The following is a 17,759-nucleotide window of genomic DNA, read 5'->3' as shown; positions in this document are numbered from 1 at the left end:
TATGATTGGCACACATGGTGTGTGTGTGGGGGGTCACGGGGAAGAGTGTAGCTCAAAGACAAATAGGGACTCTGTGGCATCTTACTACACTGATGGACAGTGACTGCAATGGGGTATGGCGGGGTACTTGATAATAAGGGTGAATGTAATAACCACATTGTTTTTCTTGTGAAACCTTCATAACAGTGTATATCAATGATACCTTAATTTAAAAAACGTCTCAGGAAAAAGGGAACCTATACCTGTAATTAATATTCACAATATTTGTACTATCTCAGAAAGATGAGATAATCAGCATGTCCATCTTAAGGGTGAAGACTAAAAACTCAAAAAGAACAAAGTTAATAAGATATGAGAGTGGTGAGGGTTGGTTTTGCCCAGCCTTTTTACAACTACAAATTGTGAGTATGAAATGTCAGAAACTACAAGTCCTATGACTTCTCTCTCCAGTGGACCCCTATTTGCTCTCCAATAAAGAGTCTCAGGAGAAATGTCTTGGGGCAGATGACCTGTCACCATCTTCACCTGTTCTAGGAATAAAAAGGAAAACGTAGCCTACTATCTCTGAGTCTGTTAACTCCTGATGGAGCAAATCAGACAAAAGGGGTTAAGTAAACTACCACTGTACACAAGTAATTTTTATTATCAAGCAGGACAGAATCTTCTTTCCTTCTAACATATGATTTCCTCAAATAAGAAAAGAGTGACCTAGATTTAATCAAACACAGAGTATTAAAGTGAAGCTATATTAGTACAAAATATTATATAAGATCACAAAAAAAACAAAAATATGATATTCAAATAAGTACAAAAAATCCAAATGAGGAAAATAAACTTTCACAGGATGTTACCGCCAAAAGGAAACATTTAAAACTCTTTGAAGTTTAGTAAGATAAAATTTAAGAATTGATATCAGCAAAAACAGTCCTTTGGTGGCCCAGTCCCTTGAATTTCCTGACCCATATTTCTTTCCTGCTGAAACAATCAGTGGGATCCTTCTTTCTGGTACAGCTCAGCAGCCTCAAACACATCTAGCTATAGAGTCAAACAAACACAAAAATCATTAACACAAATTTTGATATAGTTGGCAACTGCTTAAATACTTTGTATATATACTGACTATCTGTCCTGATGGAAAATGAATTGTTTTGGGAGCTGGTTTTCCAAAAACTTATTAAAAAGCTTGATATTTGCAAAAGTTCCTCTTGTCATTACAGCATCATTACCTCTTCAGGCTCCGTAAGAGTTGAATTCATGAGGGGTAAGGCTACAGGAAAATTATGTAAGTAATTTAATTTCAGGTGGAAAATAATCACGTACTACTGAATTGTAAAACTTACTCAAAACATTTTTTATTATGGATAATTTCAAGTATGTACAAAAGTAGGGCAAACAGAACAGTGAATCAACAAGCAGGTGCCTCTCATCACATTGTAATAATCAAATCATGGACTCTGTTTCTTCCATAATTATCCCCTATTACATTATTTTGAGGAAAACACATTTTAGTTGTATCTATTTCAGTATGTTCCTCTAAAAGATTTGGACTCGTAAAATACTATCCTGATACCAAAAAAAGCCCCCACAGTTTCTTAATATCAGAGAGCCAGTCAATATTCAAATGTCCCTGATTTTCCCCATGATTCATTTGTTGTTGGTTTGTTCAAATCAGGCAGGGTCCAAATATGCTTCATATATTCATTCAGTCAATCTCTTAATCTTCACATCTGCTTTCCCTTCTTGCCCCTCTTGTACTTTTTCTGAAGGAAACAGGTCACTGGTTGTAGTTTCCTGCATTTATACTGTGCTAACTGCATTCCCACGGTGTCATTCCCAATCCTCTGTCACTTTATTTCCTGTAAACAAGATGTCAGATCCAATGGCTTGATAATATTTGGGTTTTTAATGTTAATTTGTGTAACAGGCCTCATAGGTCAAATATCCATTGGAGGCACATGATACCCAGTTGTCTCTTTCTGGAATGTTACCAGGGACTATCATCACTGTCCAGATTAAATCTTTCATTAGGGATTACACAACAGTGATACTCATCACTCCTCCTCCAACTTTTAGCTGGAAAACTTCTATAAAGACAAATGTCCTTCATCAATGATTAGGTTATACTGAAATTCATTCCACATGGTAAAGACTGTTTACAAATCTATGACTGTTAAGTAATCAGATGGTTCCCTACCAACTTCCAGAGGTAAGTTGGTCTGTTTTTTTCTTTCAGTATTATTATAAACTCAGAGACTAAAATGCATGATTTAATCCATTCCAGTTAGTATTTTTTACTGATGCTCAGCATGTCCCATCTTTAAGCAGTGGCAGGTTCAAATTGGTTCCTGAGACCTTTTCACAGAAGCCCTGTAGTTTCTGGCAGCTATTTCTCACTGGGAAAAATATAGACATTTTCCAGACCCAAATTTGGAATCAATCATCTCTCCAAGAAGCACTGGTTGTTTGTATGGGTTTCCCCTCCTATCTGGAAGAGAATGTTCCAACATAACCATTCATAAACCAAAACAGCATCCAGTGCAGGGCATCTCCTGATTTCTGGAGGGTCACATCCCTCCACTTTTGCCATAGACCTACACTAGCACTTGCCTTTTTGCTAATGGAAAGAAGTCCGAAGAGGATTTTCACTTCCACGAAAAAAGCTGTTACCACACCAATGTAGGTCTTTTGTGAAAACAAAGTGGTGTGACTTGAGCTTCTGGAAAGCTGAGATACCTGTACAGTGCTATGGCATTCAGACACCATAATCTGGGTGTTAACGGGCTGGACTGGTCACCAGGACAAGAAACAGCTAAGCATCTCAACAACAGCTAAGTGTCTGTTCGGCCTTTTATGTAAAGGCAATAAATATTCTAAATTTGTACACTTAAATGTTTTTATAATGGAGGTGGGGGTGGGGGATGGTTCATATGTCTATTTAAAAAAATTCTGATTTATGAGAAGTACTGGATTAAATATTCTAAGATCTGAAATTACAATAAATATAAAAACTGTATCTTGGAAAGTGGTGGCTCCTTTTTTTTGAGGGTTGGCAGCAATGTCACAATTACGACCAAGATGGAAATCACAACCAACAAATATCTGGGAAAAAGAAAATTTACCTTATTTCTCAACACTGTATATAAAAGCTAAGTGGGTAACAAACTGATTCATCTTCGTGAAGTTTTACCAAAGGCAGCTGCTATTAGTAATTTCTACCAAAGTACTTTAATTCACACCAAACTACAGTTAACTGGAAAGTAAGTTCAAACACAAAATTCACGACAGCACTGCTGAAACTACAGTAAGAGTTTTCAGGTTTACTACATGACAAACCAAGCCACATGACATGGTCTGTGTATGAGATTTCACTGCAAAGTCTTGTCATTCAAGCAGCACAAACACCAAGGTTGATCGGGCAGCATGTCCCACCTTCAGCAAACCTGTCTGTGGTGTCAGGATGGCTCTGTGACACCAGAGAGCATTACCATGCACAGAGAAATGAAATAATGTGTTTCTAGTTTCAGATTGTTATCTCCTCTATAAACGATCTTTACATTCATTGATTTATGTAAAATTTTAGACTCAAAAAGCAGGAATTCACTGTCTTTCCATTTGACACAGATCAAGCCTAGCTTCATGCACATGCATCTTATAGTCCACAAAAGACACATTTAAATTTCTAACTAGGGGAGGGTGGTTAGGGTAATTTGACAGGTCAAACCATGATGACTTTTCAACAAAGAAAAATTGAAAAGAGAAGTCTTGCTTCCAATCAGTTGTTTATTTTGGCTACCCCTCTATTAGGGGTGCAATTTAAAACAGCCATTTCAGTTTCTAAAAACATAAGCAAAATCAGGTACAACAGGTACTCCAGTTACTGCGTAAGTCACCATGGCAAGCAGACACCTGTGACAGCAGGTACTTCCTGGAGGAACGAACGTGACCAGAAGCCTCTCAATCAGTAAGAAAGGAGACAAAATAAAAGCATCTGAACACCAGGCACACATACCCTCTACTGGCCAAGTATTTAACAGCAGCACTACTCCTCGCAATGCTTCCAGCGGGCGATATATGGTCTGTGGTGACACAGTCTCCCAGACGCAGTAGGACGTGGGCATTTTCAATAGACAGCAGTGAAACTGGCTCTTTGGTCTAAAAGGTAAAAAGTTAAAGGCATTTAACTCTTCATGAGTTTTTTTAGTTATAACAACATTAAAAAGATGAAACAGTGATAAAACAGTACTTAACAAGCTTATCAAAAAATGAAGGACATCTGATAGAAGTTAACTTCAAGTCCCATGGAAACAAGAGTGAATATGGTGCTTCTAAGGAATCCCACTGCTTATTTCCCATCTGTGAATATGGTTTTGGTTGGTGAATTAAAAGAAAGATAAAATGGGAGTCATAAAAAGAGGCTTATATAAATGATCAAGGGAATAAAGTATTTATGTTAAAATGAAAAAAATAGGTCTTACTGATTTAGAAATAAAGCTGACAGCACATTCTATAAAATCATGACATTTTGGATGGAATCAATAAAGATTTGCTCATCAAATTCCAACACACCAGATTTTTAGGAGCACTACCCTGTGAGTTAAGTTTCAATAGAAACTGAATGTCAAAATTTGTAGACTCCAAAAATCTAAAAAACTTAAAAATATCTACACAAGTTGCTAAAGAGAGATTGTGTGTGGGTATTGCTGTTGATCTTCAGAATATCGTCATGGACAAAAACCGCTACTTCTTTCAATGCACGTCCCACATCACAGTGTGATATTTTCAAACTACACTTATAACCCTTGCCACCTGCACCACCACCCCAGCAGTCCAGCCATCATCGCCTTTCCCTCTGGATTCTGCTGTCACTGGTCTTCCTGCTTCTACCCAACCTTCACCCCAAAGAAAGTCTCAATACAAAGAGCAACCCTTTTGAGTATGACACTCCTCTGTTCGAAACCTTCCCATGGCTCCCACTCCCCATGTCACTTCACTCAGAGTACAAGACTACATTTTAACATTGGTCTAAAGTTCCCTATGTACTGGGACCTCCATTTCTGACATCGTTTCCTACCACTATCCTTATTTCCCATGCTCTAGCCACACTGCCCTCCTTGAGGCCTTTACCCTGATTTCTCCACCGGGCAGCCCTCTTCTTTGTCCAGATATATGGCTAACTTATTCACATCTTTCAAAGTTTTGCTCAAATGTCATATTTTCAACCACTCTATATAAAATTACAATCTACTCCCCAAATTTTGCACAATTGGTTCTTTTTACCCTGATCATATATATTTTTTCATTACCACTTACCACTTTTTAGCATAATATGTAATCTACCTAGTTATTCTGCTAATGGTTCACTGCCTTCCTCTCCCCATGAGAATGTTGGGTTTTGTTAACTGATGAAATCCGCATACCTAGAAGAGTGCCTGGCACACAGCAGAGATTCAGTAAATATTTGTTAAGTGAATAAACACTTTTTGTGCCCTCATATTTATATTTTCCATTATTAAATAAAGTGTGACTATATGTATTTACTTGTAGGTGTAAAAGACATCCCTGGGACGATGCTTAAAAAACTGACAAGCACTGGTTGCCTCTGAGGAGGTGAAGCAGGAGGCCAGGCATGGGTGAGACAGACTCATTGCACCATCTTTCTTTTGAAATCTGAACCATCTGAGTGGGCTAACAGAGCAGTTTATATGAAGTGTGCCCATATTCAAGATGCCAAATGTAAATGCTTGCTACATATTTCTAATAGGTAAAAAAATAAATCAATTCTGTTACTCTAAGCTATTCTCTCAGATACTAGAGATTTCCAGATACAAAATGACTATCACTCATTAAAACGTATGTGTTCAAAATAATGTAATCTAAAATTTTATTCTATTCAGAAAGCAGGATGTGTGAAATAAAGAAAACATCGACACTTCACTGAACTGCTGAAGAAATGAGACTCTTACCTCTATTTCCTCTTTTCATGTTTTAAACATGGACAATATAACATGCTCTTCCTCTATCTGATGAACTTCTTCTCGAGGAGGCCAAATATTATGTAGGTAAATGTTCTTGCCAGTAGTGTCAGTACCTGTTTAAAATATTTTAGTATGAGATTCAAGACATTCACATCGCCAAAGGAATTATCATACAAACTAAGTAAATTACTCAACAGCAGACTGCTTTAGGCATAAGCAGCTGAAGGAAGCAACTATGCCCATTTTACTTTCTTCATATAAACACAGAAATGAATGATGATGCATTACACCAAGAGGTCCTGAAATGATCAAAGAATGGCTGATCTAAGAAACATTTCAAAAATACAACAGCCTCTGGGAAAAAAGTGTGCGCAGGGACATATGTATGCAGATAAAGGAAGAGATACCTAAAGGCTCGGTCTGGAAATCTATATTCACTGTACCTGCTATGGCATAAGCCACCCAAGGGTGGAGAGGCAAGATAGTTGGCATGGACACAATCACAAAGACGACCTTCAAAATTTTTGTTTCCAGATAAAACTCCACAGGTAACCAAATCACCCTGAAGAAAAACACACACAAACAATATATATTCTAGAGATGGTACAAATTTGGATAATTATATATACATAAACAATCTCAAATATTGTACTTCTGAGGACAAGATAACCAAAACATATTCTACCAATTATTACAGAACTATCAAAACTGTAAATAAACTAATTCCTGGTGTTATTCTTTGAGAATCATTTTAAGATTGACAGGTTAATATTCCCACAGAATATATATAGGTCTACAGAAATACAAATGTCAATATACATTTTCTGTAATTTATTAATAAAACAGAGTTCGTTATCTTATTGAATGACACATTTTACCTGTTTGACTGCATTTAAAATGGCTTCTGATAAGGGTGCTGTGTTTCCCACACATGCTGAACATCCATAGCCAACTATTTCAAATCTGCATTTCAAAACAGAAATATGACTGGACAGAACGTCACAGCATTTGTGAAGACACGACAAGCCTTATCTCTTATTTCCACCTTTGTAATAAGATCACTGAAGAGAATATTCATGACAGATGGATCAACCTTCATCGGCATGTCTACTCCGGTTTCTGAGCAACCAAGCCTGACTCTCCCTCTCGGGCATGCAGCCTGCACTGGATGCCAACCATTGAAGTCCTGATGCTTAGGACAAGCCCTAGTCAGGATTGGTAACTAACTCTGCAGAGAGCCAATCACACTACACAAGAAAACTCCTCAGCTACTACTTGCTAGGAACATAACATGAGCACTCAAAAAACTGATGCTGTACTTCTGCCTGAGGGTTTAAACTACAAAGCCTCAAGACAGCCTGGCTTTAACAAGCTGACCAAAGCTCACCAAAGAGGCGCTGGAGTTGGGTCCTCTGACAGGAACAAATCTTCCCATTCTTAACCAAAAAAAGTCCCTGAAAAAAATCCCAAGATGATATAACTAAAAAACTGTAGGTAAAATCCTCAAAATTACCTCCAGCTGTCCTTCTAAAAGCAAAAAGAAAATCTAAAATGTATCTCTCTTGCAAAGGAATTGACTACTTATGTAGGGTATGTTCCAAAATAGACACTGAATATAGCTAGCCACAATTTATTTTTCTGATTATGTAAGAAATGTAAACGTATTTTCCCCACAGTTCAGGGACAACTTCACCTGTGCTTATTTAATAGACCCCAGCACATCACAAGCCCCAATCAAGACAATTTACTCAGTTAATAAAACAACCTGTAAGAGTTCACTCTTCCTGTCTTCCCAACTCATGGAAATTACACTCTACATGGTACCATGGCATATATGGCCGGCCACTGCTACTTGGTTTTACTTGTCCATTTTGTCTTTCCATCCTTAAACTCGAATCCACATTTCCTACTTCTGCAGCCAGCACACTGCTGCTGTGTTCACTGACTATAACCAATCTTACCTGTGAGTGACAGGGCCTCAAAGATGTGTGACAATGGTGAGGTAACAAGTAAGCTAGAGCACAATTTTTCTAACTTCTTGACTATGAAGGGTTCTAGGAAGCAGCTTCCATCACTGCTGAGTACCAATGTCAGTGTAAAGAGGTGTAACTATCACTTACTTACCCGAGTTTACTAAGGAATGCAATACTCCACTGGAACTGAGGTAATGTGTAACCATCCCACTGCCTGGAGATAAACTCATTCTGATGTAAGGTTTAACATGCAGACCAGCTTGAACAGCTTTTTTAGCCAAAAGACCTGCACAGTGAACAATGATTCATTACGGTGATGTCTCTCCCTCCTTCCTCACATTAAAGGGGGAAGCGAGAAAGTATTTATTTAACAAGCCAATCTCCATCTCTTGTCAGGGTAAAAGTCCACACTCATGAATTTACTGTCATTATTTTGTCCACTCTATGCTCTTGATTTTTTTCATTTGAAACAAACCACAAGTTGCAGCAGATACACTAGCTTTACATTGTAAATTGTTCACGTGCAGCCTGATGTGGCATGCGCATAAATGGACCAAAGGACGATATGTAGTAATATAATGCACACAGTAACCAATGCATAGTGAGCCTTTTAAAATTCCAGTCATAATAAATAATAATTCAGCATGTATTACACATGACTTTTAACAATGAGTGGTTCTATGTGCATACAACTGATTTCATTTACAATCCTTACCAATCAACTTTTACTCTCAATGGACTATGGCACACTACTATGGAAACTTCACATAGATTATCAAAGGATTCGATCATTATACTTCTAAATTACCAGAAGCAGCAGATACAACCTAAAACTAATAGACATGCAAGTTATGATTTTTTAAAAATTTACCTCCCATGTAATAAAAACAAAATTAGTAACATAAATCAAACCTAGTCTCCTTGAGACCTAATGTTGAAGACCTAAAAATCTCATGAAGTTTCTCAGACACAGACACTGATACTCACGTGTGATATAGAAAAACCACATAACAGAAAAGTAAAAACTAATTTAGGAAAAGACTATGTATGGCCATAAAACACAACCTACCTGCAGAGAGCATGACAGATGGATTGCAGTTATTGATGCAACTGGTAACTGCAGCGACGACGACAGACTCATGGGACAGCTGATAGACACCTATTCATAGCAAATAGTGAAGGCATCATTCTGCTTTTCGGCAGCAATTTGGAAGCCTTTAAATCCAACCTATGTAAATTTGCACATAAATATAAACTATGCATTCTGGATACAAATAGGAAAAAAGACTGGCAGAAAATACAGCAGATCCTTGACATATGATGATTTGACACTGGAAGTTCTGATTATTTGTGAGTGTTGCTAAAGATTCATGACCTTTAGTAGTTAAGATTCAGCTAAAATATGAATTTGAGTAGTCACAATAAGAATTACTAGGTACAGCCAACTACCCAGAATGCAGGTATACCTTGGCTTTATTGTTCTCTGCTCACTGCTGTTCAGGTAATACTCAAGAGATGTACAAATTTTCTTTGTTAACAATGGCCCTGAAGATCTGCTTCAAAATGAGCCTGTGAACCTATGTGTATAAAATAGATGAAGCAAGACTGCCAATGAGTTGTTAATTGTTGAAGTGAAGTACATGGGAATTCAACACACCATTTTGTTCCTGTCTAAGTCTGACATTTTCTTTCTCTCTCTCTCTCTCTCTCTCTCTTTCTCTCTCTCTCTCTCTCTCTCTCTCTCTTCTCTCTCTCTCTCTCTCTCTCTCTCTCTCTCTCTCACACACACACATACACACACACACACACAAAGAAATTTTAAGAAAGGAAGGCTCTGAAAGCCAGTTACTAGTTCTCAGAATAGAGAAAGTGGCAAGATTGAAGCCATGATTCTCAGAAATTCTGTATAAACCCCCAAGTCAAAGAGGTCACTTGTTACCAGATTTTGAGAATAATTAGTTACACAGTAGTGTTTTTCTCCTATTCTGGGAAGTCACAAAAGTCTAGAACAGTGCTATTCAACAGAATTTTTCTGTGATGATGTGAATATTTAGTATCTATGCTGTCCAACACAAAAGTGTTAACCACAAGTAACTATCCAGCACCTGAAATGAGGCCACTGTGACTAAGAAACCCAAATTTTAATTAATTTAAATTTTAACTTAAAGAGAGACAGTCAACCTCTGCTCCTCACAGTGGACCTGGGTAAATGACTGATCTATACTTTGGTCAGAAGGAAAAATGGGGCTGATGTTGTGTGCTGTAACAAAAAAACACAGCAGATTGACTTTATGGGTCACCTGGCTAGTTCTATATTACTTATTCAACACAAAGTGCACTGACAAGGATATCAATAGAGTGATCTTCCTTTTCATTTAAGCAAGCTTGGAAATCACTTTTCATTTCTGTCACAGCAACTCTATCCTGAGGTCTTTTTGGACCACTGACAGATGGAACTATTGAATTCAGATTAATCTGGATCACCTAGATCATGGAGAAAAGGGAAAGGATTTAGAACTTTAAGTAAAGATTCTAACTTAAGGACTAATTTCTGAAGCACACTGAGTTACGTATTCATTCTGACATTCAACACCAGAAATACAGATTTTTTTAACAACCCCATTTATGAAACATGACAAAAACTGCTAGAAGACTAGCAGAACAATGCACACACTGTCCAACATCAATTGAATAGTCTGTAAAAAATTTTCTGTTCCCCAAATGTTTTTTTTTCCCAGGAAGATGATAAACACTGTCTTCACAGATGTCTCTTGTACAGTGGATGCCTGTGGTGACTATCAACTTTGGCCTCTGAGCTCTAAATTCTCCCTTCTTTGCCTGTTCTGTGACAGTGGAGTTGGGCTCGTGAGCATTTACCCTTTCACGGCCAGTCGGTAGATGGTGCTGGAGGGACACAACAGAGAAAGGGTTTTTCATTTGCTGGTTCCCCAGTGTCTAGCTGGCCATGCAGGCTCCTGCAGGTCACACTTTTATTCCTTGGTTCAAAAAATTATTTTTTTAAAAGCCCCACCTTCCACCTAAGTTTCTATTAATTTCTCTGGTATTTCTATCACTTCCTGTCATCCACTTATCCAGCGTATGTGCAAATTAAGTTTCCCTTCATTGAGACCTTCATGATTCCTCTACAACCCCGCTTGTTCTGAATGACCTTGACCACAAACCTGCTTTTCTTATGCCTTCATTTCTTGGCTCCAGGTGATCGTAGTCTTTGTGTTTAAAAGTGGGATTCATGAGTTTCTCTTGAAATCAATTTCTTGATGGGTTATAGCTTTATTTCTTAATATGGTCAGGTTTTTAATAAGCAAATGTATTCCATTTTATTTTACCACTACCACGTTTCTACTTACTTTTTCTTACTCTTTCCTACATTCTTTCTTCCCTTCTTTGTTTTTTAATGTGGACAAAGCACTAGAGTCAATAAACAGTGGTGAAGTGGACCAGAAAATCCTCACAGAAGTTGGAAGACCCGACCAAAGCAAATTTACACCAATTCAATCCCTACGGGTGCTATACTAGCCTTCAATATGCCAGTAATGTATTCACCTATTTGCCTAACATGTTTCCTGAATATCTACTGTGTGCCAGTCAGTGTTCTAGGAGCTGAAGATGCAATGCAAAAAATAAAAATAAATAAAAATAAATAGTGCAGACACAAGTTCCTGTCCTAATGGAGCCTATGTGTACCTTCCATTTGGAAAGACAGACAAACCAGTACACAAATTAAAATTTCAAGGAGGGATACATGCTATCAAGAACAATACAGCTGGGTGAGAAAATGGATTCCCACCCCCCACAAAAAATATAGCTAACAGTTAACCACACCTATGATAACATCCTGTTGTTTATTTAGATCCTTGACACACTACTAGAAAATGAATGTTATTAAAATTAAGACTCCTGAAAGTGAATACTACCTACTTCAATATAAACACAAATCCTCAACAGATTACAAACGTTTGCTTAGATTGTAAAATATATTTAACATTTAAGACTGCATAACTGGATATCCCTTTCATAATTGTGGATTTTCACAAAATATAGACATTAACCAGATGCAGACATCATCAAAACTGGTATTTTGGGAGGATATTATAGTGATCATGAAGTAGAAAAAAATTAGAGTGCTAAATTAAGAGTCAATTTTGTACTTAAAATACTAAAAATTTAGACCCCATAAAAAGTTGAAAAATTCACTGTAATAGAAATCTATGTAAAATTAATTAATAAAATGAGACTCACATACCCATTAGCTTGTTAAATAGTAATAATGGCTAAAATTTATTGAGCACTTACTATGTGCCTGAGGCTGTTCTAATGAATTTGTGTTTGATCTTTAAAGAATCCTGAGTTAGATAGGATCTTCCTATCTTAGAGATGGGGAAACTGAGGCAGAAAGGCTAAATAAAGTGCCCAAGGTTACAAAACTAATAAATTTTAGGGCTGGGATTCAAACCCAGGTGGTTAGGCTCCAGAATTTACACTCTTCATTACTACTTGGGTTATTCTGTATATACTTGGGAGTACTCAGGCGTTCCTGAATTATTCTGGTTATTGCTAAACAATTTCACAGCTTTAAGGTATGCTTCCATTGACTTGAGTTTGTCTTTGTCAAAACCTACAAAGAAGATTAATAACAAAAATCAAGTAAGGAATTGCGAAATCTTTGGGGGTAGGGTTCTGCGTTCCAATGATGAGCAAGAAACAAATATTCCAGATTACATAATACTCAGAATAGATTTCATTCCAAATTAATATTTGATATTATTCTCAAGAGTAAAGTATACCCTTCATGAAAACGCTACTTGCTAAAAACACCTACCAGCCCTTACTTAAAAGTTAATCACTGATGATAAATACTGAGCAACTTCTATAAGACTCGCAAAAAATATTATTTGCAAAAGAAAAACCAGTAATAAAACCGAACATAATAAATTACTATCCACCATGAAGGAAGAAATCCATCACTTTCCGTAAACAATAAACAATATTAATAGTTAAAATGAAAGAATAAAGTGAAAGTTAAGAACAGTTTTACAGAGAAAAAGCAGAAATTAAAGAATTTAGATGTTGATATTAAAAGTTTCCAATTGAACATTGGGGTGGTTCTCTGTAAGCCTGATGAGAAGTAAAGTGACTTATGCAGATGGTCTTTCCGCAGGATTGTCACAGAACACATCCTCCAAGTTATAAGTTCTTCTCACAATGTAACAGTAACATTCCTCCAGCAAGGGGTGGGGTCTGTGTTCCCCCTGCACCAAAGCAGTGTGATTTCCAGAAGGCTGGCTGTCTCTGTGTCCTCAGACCACTGGATTCCTAAAGCCACCACATGAGAAAGCCCAGACCCATGTAGAAGCCACCCATCAAAATCCAGCTTGAAGAAATCTCAGCATTTTATGAGGACTATTCCCTCTCCAAGAATCCAAATGAATTGTTATTCATTTTGCCATGTGACTTATAATAATCTTCTCCCAAAATGAAAAATACTAGAATATATTCCCCAAATATATGTATGATTAGAGATTAGGAGTTCAGCAATGATCTCTTTAAAAGAGGAAGAGGGGCAATTTAAAAACAAAACAAAACAAAATGAAAAAAACAGGCAATAGGCTGATAGACACTGAGAAGTCACTGGTGGTTACCATGGGGGAGGAATTGGGGTTGGTGGATGAAACAGAGAGTCACAAAATCTCAATCATAATATAAATTAGTCACAGACATGAAAGTACAGCATATAGTCAACAGTTCTGGGGTGAGCATTTAATGATGTATGTAAGTGTTGAATCACTGTGTTGTATACCTGAAACCAATATAAGATTGTATAGCAACTATGCTTCAATAAAAAAACAAAATTGTTTTTACTTAAAAAAAAGAGGAAGTGGATCAAAATAAGAAAAGAGATCCTGCTTTTTAAAAATAAGGGGCCTTATGTAGTATCAACACATTGTGGGTTTTCAGGTACTTCTTATAATACATAAACTACTCAACATAAGAGTGGTAAAAACTCCTAGCTTACCAGGCTACAGAAGATTCGGAACTTGTAACCCTGTGCTGCTTTTCACCAAATCACGTGCTTCTTACTGTCAGAGCACTGGGTCCCAAACTCTTTGTCTGGTGACCACCTATTCCTGCTAAAAGAACAGATGAGAATATTCTCAAGCTTGACTCCCATTAAACTGCAACCTCTGATCCCTAAGCAGAATGGAGGTCTCCATCATTATGGGGAAAAGCAAAGCTGAAGGTAGGCAGTATAGATAATCCCTTTACGTTGCCGTAAATGGGCCCCAGGGAACCAGGAACAGACCAGAATCTGGGAAGTTTAATATGCATTTATGCATTCTTTTAAAATAAGACAATTTCATGAATAACTAAATAACATGTACAAGAATAGTGACTTACTATAGAATATTTCAGAGACACACACTGGAAATGTAACAAGTTTATCCTAAATGATCTTGCTTCTTACCTGTATGTTCTAAATGTTTTAAAGTCACACTGTCAACAGGGAAAAAGCTGAGGATAGCACCATATTCTGGACACATATTTGCTATTGTAGTTTGATCCACTATAGATAATTGTGAAACTCCACTTCCAAAAATCTCAAAAAAAGTTCCAGCCACTTCTACTTGCCTGAGGTGCTAATAAAGGGACACACATAAATACACAAAATCAGCAATAAGATAAGCATGGTTTCTTTGAAAACTACAAAATCTAATTTTTAACTCTTACTAGTGACGGTGAAGGAAAGAGGTCCACTTGTTCTTATGAAACAGGAACTCCTTCCGGTTTTGCAGGTGTTTTAAGATAAACTGTCAATAGAAGAGTGGTCCCATGTCACTGTTAGGACAGAAAAGGGCCTGAAAACTCAAAATGACTAAGATTTACATTTTAATGTCTCTGAAATAGGGGTATACCTTAGACTCAATGGTGAGTCTGTTAGCTGGCAGTCTTTCTTAGCAGTATTTTAAATAAGGTTGTGTCTATCCATTAATGGCATCGTAAATTGGATGAAATAGAAATATACAGATGAACTGTATTTAAATAAAAAATTACATGTTGGCTATAAAAATTCTTCAAATTCCAACTGTAGCATCACTAATTTCTACAGCACATTAAATTTTACACCACAAATATTTACAGCATCATTAATTATAGGTAAATTCCATTTTGATAACATTTAAGATGTGGCTTCAAAATTCCTTCTAAAATCATTTTTCTTATTTTTTACCAAGAACCAAACAGCTTTCACCTGTTCAAAATTATGAAATGGTCTTGGATTGGTACAGTGAAGCAACTAGGGATGGGACTAAGAATGAAACAGCCTTCAACCTGGGGACAATACTAAGTCCAAACATCTCAGAGGTGGTAGGGGTAACTTAATCCAAACTGCTTAAGATATAGAAACTCAAGCCTAGGAGAAAGATGTTTGCTTAAATTCATGAAGATGAGAGCAATACAGATTAGATATACCAAACCAACTGCTACTTTCACCAAATTAATGAGGTACCACAATATACACTGTGAAAACCAAGATAAAATCAGTCCTATGAAGACCATGAATAGAACTTCAAAGAAGAAAAAGAATTCAATAAATGTGAACGTATGTAACAGATTGAAATTTTCTATGAACTAAAACATCAAAAATAGATCATAATATTGCTAAGAAAAAATACAGCCAGAGGGCTCTAAAGGCAAGATTAATTCTCAGTATGTCTTAAAGAAAGAATTGATTCCTCTAAAAATATAATGGCATATTCCTTTTCCTCTGGGATAACACTACAATTCTCAATTTAACTTTGTGATCTTTTGGTACCATACATGGAATCAATCATTTTTCCTAAGATGTCAAAATCTTTTTTAGAGGTGGAGCCAAGATGGCGGCGTGAGTAGAGGAGCAGAAATCTCCTCCCAAAACCACATATATGCTTGAAAATACAACAAAGACAACTCTTCCTGAAAGAGAGACCAGAAGACACAGGAAAACAACCAGACTACATCCACACCAGCGAGAACCCAGCACCTCATGAAGGGGGTAAGATACAAGCCGCAGTCAAGTGGGACCTGAGCGCCCCTCACACCAGCTCCCCAGCGGGAGGAGAGGAGTCAGAGAGGGAGGGAGAAGGAGCCCAGGACTGCTAATCAGCCAGCCCTTGCCATCCGCACTGGACTGCAGACAGTGCATGCGTGGGGTGCTGGATACTAGGGAAAAAGGACAGTAAGATGTGTGAGTAGGTCCCGGCAGCCGGTGCCCCAGGGAAAAAGAAAAGCGAGTGCTTTTTGGAAGTGTTAAAGGGACAGGGACCACACAGCCAGACGGATGCGTCCTGGGACACTTAGTCCAGCAGCAGGGAACTCCGGGCACCCTATACCCCTGTATAGCAGGGCAGGTCAGACAGAGGGCCCTCACAGAGATAAACAGCCTCCCTGCCGTTTCCCCTCCAACGCGGCTCCGCCATATCAGAGCAGCTTCCCGAGGCAGGCCATGCCCACAGCAACAGCAGAGATAAACTCCATAGCGGCCGGGCAAGAATCAGAAGCCGCGTCTGCATGCAGCTGCCCAGCACAAGCCACTAGAGGTCACTGTTCTCCCAGGAGAGGAAGGCCACAAACCAACAAGAAGGGAAGTTCTTCCAGCCGTCACTCGTGCCAGCTCTGCAAACTGTCTCTATCAAAATGAAAAGGTAAAATTTGAGGCAGACAAAGATTACAGAGTCAACACATGAGAAGGAGACAGACCTAACCAGTCTTCCTGAGAAAGAATTCAAAATAAAAATCATAAACATGCTGACAGAGATGCAGAGAAATATACAAGAGCTAAGGGATGAAGTCTGGAGGGAGATTACAGATGTCCGGAAGGAGATTACAGAAGTGAAACAAACTCTGGAAGGATTTATAAGCAGAATGGGTAAGATGCAAGAGGCCATTGATGGAATAGAAAGCAGAGAACAGGAACGCATAGAAGCTGACACAGATAGATAAGGAATCTCCAGGAACGAAACAATATTAAGAGAACTGTGTGACCAACCAAAAGGAACAATATCCGCATTATAGGGGTACCAGAAGAATAAGAGAGGGAAATAGGGATAGAAAGTGTCTTTGAAGAAATAATTGCTGAAAACGTCCCCAAACTGGGGGAGGAAATAATCGAACAGACCATGGAAATACACAGAACTCCCAACAGAAAGGACCCAAGGAGGACAACACCAAGACACATAATAATTAAAATGGCAAAGAACAAGGACAAGGACAGAGTTTTGAAGGCAGCTAGAGAAAAGAAAAAGATCACCTATAAAGGAAAACTCATGAGGCTATCATCAGACTTCTCAACAGAAACCTTACAGGCCAGAAGAGAATGGCATGATATATTTAATGCAATGAAACAGAAGGGCCTTGAACCAAGGATACTGTATCCAGCACGATTATCATTTAAATATGAAGGAGGGATTAAACAATTCCCAGACAGGCAAAAGTTGAGGGAATTTGCCACCCACAAACCAATTCTACAGGGTATTCTAGAGGGACTAGTCTAGACGGGAGCACTCCTAAGACTAAACAGATGTCACCAGAGAAAATAAAATCACAGCAAAGAAAGCAGACCAACAAAATACTAACTAAAGGCAAAAAATAAAATCAACAACCCACCAAAAGCAGTTAAAGGAAACACGAAAGAGCACAGAATAAAACAACCAACATATAAAGAATTGAGGAGGAGGAATAAGAAGGGAGAGAAGAAAGGAATCTCCAGACAGTGTATATAACAGCTCAATAAGCGAGCTAAGTTAGGCAGTAAGAT

General features: G+C 37.8%; 1 pseudogene; it reads right to left on the bottom strand.

Annotated features, from left to right (window-relative positions):
• Positions 1-847: 847 nt before the first annotated feature.
• LOC130684183 (iron-responsive element-binding protein 2-like) lies at positions 848-15,143 on the bottom strand (annotated as a pseudogene).
• Between the last annotated feature and the right edge of the window lie 2,616 nt (positions 15,144-17,759).

This window comes from Manis pentadactyla, chromosome 6, assembly GCF_030020395.1.
Source record: "Manis pentadactyla isolate mManPen7 chromosome 6, mManPen7.hap1, whole genome shotgun sequence".
Classification (NCBI taxonomy): Eukaryota; Metazoa; Chordata; class Mammalia; order Pholidota; family Manidae; genus Manis; species Manis pentadactyla.
This window is presented reverse-complemented; position numbering and strand designations above follow the sequence as displayed.